The sequence below is a fragment of the Pteropus medius genome, unplaced genomic scaffold (genome assembly GCF_902729225.1).
Source record: "Pteropus medius unplaced genomic scaffold, Ma_sr-lr_union100, whole genome shotgun sequence".
NCBI lineage: Eukaryota > Metazoa > Chordata > Mammalia > Chiroptera > Pteropodidae > Pteropus > Pteropus medius.
Window position 1 is genome coordinate 7617474 of NW_024347788.1, and position 6000 is coordinate 7623473.

Sequence of the window (6000 nt, forward strand, 5' to 3'; positions counted from 1 at the left end):
TGTAGTGCTTCTTTGAGCCTCAAGGTGGTACAGCAGCACAGTCCACGGCTGACAGACCAACAACGATGATGAACTGCAGCATGCTTCCCCGGCACAGTTAGCCCTCCTTCTTCACCCATTTCGCAGCCCCCCGCGGGCGGCCCTTGTTTCAAACAGGCTGGCTCCTCACCTCGCCTGACTTGAGGTCTGCCCTTCCATCCCCAGTCAGAAACTGAGTAGATTTCTTGATTCCTTGGTCACTTCTGCTCAGGTCTACGCTTCCGTTTCAGGTCAGAGCGGCCGCCTGTGGCCATGGGACCTGTCCTCACAGCACCTCCTGGACAGTGCGGGCACCCAGGAGAGGAACATCCGAGAGACCCCTGGGGAGGCACACCCTGCCCAGGTCAGCGGCCTGCAGACTGTCCTTGTGTGTTCAGACAGCTCCGCCTCATTCCACCCATTCCCACCTGCCTGCCCTCCACATGCATCCTCAGTCACTCCTCAGAAGCATTTTTCTGGAGCTTTCTATTAGCATTTCGTCATGTCCGTGCCACTTATAATTAGCTTTTATTTTAAGTGTACTCTAAATGTCATCCCTCACTCAGTCTCTGTTCAGAAGGTCACTAGATGTGTGGAATAACTACCTCCAGCACCCTTTATCCCCTTACGTTGCTTTACTTTCGTTCTTAGCCCCTTTCCACCTGAGATAAGTATGTTTCTATTATCTCTTCATCCCCTAGAGTGTAAAGTCCCTGAGAGCTGGGACATTACTGGTTTTGTTCTCTGTGACCTCAGCCCTAGAACAGTGTCTGGCATGCAGTGGGCACCTGGCAAATGTTGGAACGAATGGACAAGTGGATGGATGCATGGATGGATAGAGGGATGGTCGTGTAGATGGACGGATAGATGGATGAATGGATGAGTGGGTGGGTGGATGGGCGGACAGAGAGTTTTACCCCTCCCAGCAGGCCACTGGATAAAACAGTGTGCCTCCTGGGAGGTTGCAGTCCAGGGCTGAGCCGCTAGTCCCCGGTGGACTTTGAGGAAGTCACTGGCTCTCCCAGTGTGGCCCGTTTCCTAACCTGTCATATGAATGAGTTGGACTTCATGGTCTGAAGTTCTTCTCGGCCCTCACAGTTTTTGGTCTTAGGATTATATGCTTGCAAAAGGGGCCAAAGCCATAAGCCAGGTGACAGACGACATGCCTTCTTGTCAGGGAACTTTTGCAAGTAATAACTTAGCATCAAAAGATGCATTTATATATGTGGATGAACACATAATTACTTCATAACCTTTACGTCTTTAAAAAGTCATGTTCCTAAGAAAATCTTGAATGTATTTTGGGTCTTTGCTTATATGTCCATTTTGACCTCTTTCTCCATGTATTAATGATTCTGATTTTTCTGACAAAAATTTAAAAAAATATATTGTTTTTTGAGATTTTCTTAGCTTATTTCTTCTTAGTTATATCTATAATTATTTAAAGAGTTGAGAATATTGTATAGCAGACACACCTACAGCTTCCTCATTTGGGAAAATTACTAACATTTTAGGAAAGATGTCGTGCTCTTAGTGTGCTCCCCACATGATAAACGGGTTTCAAAATACAATAAAAATGGAAAAAAACCCTTACCTTTGTAAAAGAACTATCACCTTATGCTGTAATGTTCCTCTTGCTATTTGGCCGTGGTTGTTTTGTAGGATTGTACATGTCTGGTACCTAGAAAACCTTTAAATCTTTTCAATAAATGGTCTGTGGCATGTAAGGAAAAAACAAACAAACAAACTCATATCCTAAAATACAGGTAGAACTTCATGAATTTGGTTCTGTCTTACCCAAGGGAGAAAATCTAAATGAGCTTGAGGGCAAAAGACAGTTCCTTTGTCGTGTAATCAGATCGAGTCTCCAAGTCCCCAAATTTAAATGTTTACTCTTCTCTTCTTATAGAAATTAGTAATGATAATTCATAATAATAATAATAATTTCCCCTCTAGATGTGTCTGGAGGCTGTGAAAACATTACATGGCAAAAGGCACTTTGCAGATGTGATATAAAGTTAGGGCCCTTGAGATGGGGAGAGTATCTTGGATTATCCAGGTGGGCCCAATCGAATCTTCTTACACTGGGAGCATCCTTCCCAGCTGCAGTCAGAGGACGATGAAGAGTCATGGGTTGCAACACGGCTGCTTCTGACCTGGGGGGAGGGGCCCAGAGCCAGGCGGCGGGGCGGCCTCTAGAAGCTGGAAAGGGCGAGGAGATAGATAGGTTCTCCCTGAGAGCCTCCGAAAGAAACGCGGTCCTGATGTCATTTTGATTTTACCCGGTGAGACCCAGGTCAGACTTCTGATCTTCAGAACTGTAAGCTCATGTCATTTGGGTTGTGTTGAGCCATTACATCTGTGGTCATAGGAAACTAATACATTATCGTTTTATTTGAACGAATGCTTTGTGCTCCCCAGAGTAAAACGAGAGGACGGGCCAGGCGTCTAGAGCTGTGACGTCCAAGGTGATAGCCACTAGCCACCTGTGGCTACTGAGAGCTTTGCAGTGTGGCCGGTCCAAACTGAGATGTGCTCTAAGTGTAGAATACATAGAGGTTTCAAAGCTTTATTAGGAAAAAAATCTCATTAATAATTTATTCATATCAATTACATGTTGAAATGATACTATTTCGAATATACTGATTTCAATGAAATGTTCAAATTTATCTCACCTGTTTTTAACTTAAAAGAGTGACGATCAGAAAATCTATTTATTTTACTTTTTTTTAGGCGAGGCAACCCTTGGTTGACCTCACAGATTGCAAGGACCTTGTCAGCTTACCATCCCTTATTTATTTATTTATTTTTTACGCCTACAGCACCTGGTCTTCCTAGGTGGTGTCTCACGCAAGTACTGACGAGGCCCGACCCTGCTTAGCTTCCGAGATCAGACAGGATCCGGCTTGTTCAGGGTGGCATGGCCATAGACCACGGTCAGAAAATTTAAAGCACACACATGGCTTGCACTTGTGGCCCACGTTATACTTCTATATACGCTGCTACAGAGCCTCAGTGATGGACAGGAGGTGGTAATTTCAAAGGTGAATAGCTCTCCGGCCAAGTGATGAGCTGTGACATTCAAATCCAGGTGTTTTTTTTTTGTTTGTTTGTTTTTTTTTGGCATCTTCCTGTACTGGACCGTGAGAGAAGGCATTGTTGGGTCATTAGCTCTTCAGCGCCTCGCAGAGTGGCCGGCACATGCTCAGGGGTTGCTGGCAGAGCATGCATTCAATGTTGCCGACCTTAGAAGGTGCTTTGACAAGCCACGACAAGCCGGCAGATCTGTCTTGAACAATTGTCCCGAAGGACCTAGAAACTGCAGTCTGCCAGAAAACAGGATTCCTTCTGGCTGATATTTGCTGCCCTGCCGTCCCACTCCCGGGGAGGGTCAGTTAGCACATCCAGGAAGTAAACAGGTCGAAAAGAGCTAGAAACCAAAGGCAGCCTCAGATGTCTGAGCCCAAATACCAAGAGGCGTTCCACGTGGTGGTTTCCGTTTGGCCTATTTCTTATCTCTGGTGCTTTCTCAGGAACGCAGAGAAAAATGCCCCGAGCTTAGAAATCGGGAGATAAACTCTTCGTTTGATATTTTCGTTCTCCTCGGATTTGCCCATCATCCATTTAGCTTCCCTGCAGTTCCCTTCGATGTTTGTGTTTCTCAGCGTCGAGCGCCGTAAGGATTAATTAGTGACTCTAATTAGAAGCGTTTTTTAAATATCAGGAATAATTTGCCTCGGAAACAAATTCTCCTGGTGCAGCATTTCGGGTTCTGATTAATTGCTTCGCTGTAATGTTCGCAAAATCTCTTGTCGTTCAACGGCTGTCGTAGCTGCACTGAAAGTGTCCATCACGGTTATCTGCAGGGAGGTGTTGCTTTCCCCTGCCCCCGTATGATGTCACTGCTTAACTCGAATGAACTTTGTGCCATTAAAAATGGGGGAATACAATTGATTTCAGTGCCACTCGAGTCTGTTCTGAGGTATTGTGGACGGAAACATCCTGGTTACTTGGTTGGAATGACTCATGTTGCAGAGCAGTCTGGGAATAAACTTTATCTTGTCCTTGACTTTATTTTTGTTTTCTATATGGAAACTAATCATTTGAGGTTGGCAACGTGGATTGGGGCTAAATTTCTTCAATGAATTTTTTTCCATGGTTCTCCCCCTTCAGACCAAAAATCTCCAACTCTAAGCCGTTCTCCAAAAGCCGGTCTGCTCCCGGGCCCTGCGGAAGACTGCTACTCTGTCAGATACGATCGTCAGTCCTCCTCCGAGGTTGGTTAGGCTCCGAGTCTATCGCATTGTCGTCAAAAACAGAGAGTGTTGCAATTTATTTCCAAGAGCGAGAAAGCCAATTAGTCATGAAAACGTTGTCAGTGGAGACGGCCGCCTGGTACACAGGCCAAGCTCATTAGTCTGACCTCCGTGCTGGGGCCTGGTACGGGGACCAGGATGTGTTTGTGTTCATAGCTCTTGCTGGCAGTGCTATGTTCTGCAGACAGTATGGCTGGTTTGGTTAGATACACACACACACACACACACACACACACACACACGCTGTCACACACAGTTATGTTTTTCCTGATGCTTTAAGCAAGTCTGTGAGCTAAGACAGATGATACAGCCTGGGAGTAACTGACTATCCCGTCACTATGAAAATGTCGTATTCACAGGAAATGAATAACATAACATGCCTGTCAAAAACCGGACTATATAAATGAAGAGATCAAGGCATTAACTGCTCATGGAGAAAATAATAGAAACATAATCCAACTGTTCCATAATAGTCTATAGCAACCTATTCTAATGATATGGGTAAAATTTATAATAGCCATATATGTTTATCCTCTTCAACTAAAACTATTTTAATAGCCCCCCCCGCCAGGCTCCTATTTAAAAATTGAAGCCCACTCATTAGTTAAAATTATGTTTCTTTCAATGGAAAAAGTATAGAATAAATATCTCAGGGTTTTGGAGAGTACCATCAGGTCACGTTCAACGAAGAACAGATGGATCCAGCTTGGCCGCTGTGCGTGTTGCACGCCCTCCCTCCCCCTTCCCAGTGAATGAATAGCTTTTGTCCACGGAATGTTCTGTTCAGTTTGGGGACTGCCAGAAGCAATGTCTTTTATTTTTATTTTTTTTTATTTCGTAAGCTTGCAGAGCTGGAGGCCACAGGACAGTTTGTCATCATCCTCACTGTTTAAAGCTTATTTTTGTAAATGGATTGTACTTAGGGGCTGTCAAAACCTGAGGAAATGTGGCCTTCAGGGAATGTCCACGGAATAATATGACAGTGTTTTCAGAGTGGCCCAGCAATGGGATGCTACTCATGGGACAGTCATTGTTACTCTCAGAGCCACTGGCACTCAAATGTTAAGGGGGGTTAGACATTTCGCTGGCCATTTGTTTTTCTGCTTATATAAATTATATCCGGATGCAGCCATTTAAAAGGCTCCACAGGCACCTGCAATGGAATCCCCTGGTGAGCTTATTCTGACTGCAGATTGGTGAGTCTCACCCCTGACCTACTGAATCACAGCCTCTGGAGATGGAGCACCTGGGAACACAATTTCAAATAAACTTTTAATTTTAGAATAGTTCTAGATTTATAGGAAAGTTACAAAGATAGTACAGAGTTCTCATTTATGTTACATCCAGTTTTCTTTATTAGTATCTTAGTATGTTACGCTCGTTACAATGAATGAACTACTCTTGATACCATATTATTGGCTAAAGTCCACACTTCATTCACATTATGTCTTTTTTTTTTTTTTTCGGTTGTGTCCAGGACAGCGCATTGCATTTAGTTGTCGTGTAAATGTCTCCTTAGGCTCCTCTTGGCTGTGACAGTTTCTCAGCTGTTTCTTGTTGCCTGACCTTTGGGGCTTCTGAGGAGTGCTGCAGAGTATTTTGCAGAATGTCTCTCGGTTAGGATTTTCCTCATGGTGAGACCGGGGTTAATGGGTTTTTGGAAGTG

At 44.4% G+C, this 6000-nt stretch overlaps 1 pseudogene; it reads right to left on the reverse strand.

Annotated features, from left to right (window-relative positions):
* Positions 1–2831: 2831 nt before the first annotated feature.
* Positions 2832–2950, reverse strand: LOC120614527 (uncharacterized; annotated as a pseudogene).
* Between the last annotated feature and the right edge of the window lie 3050 nt (positions 2951–6000).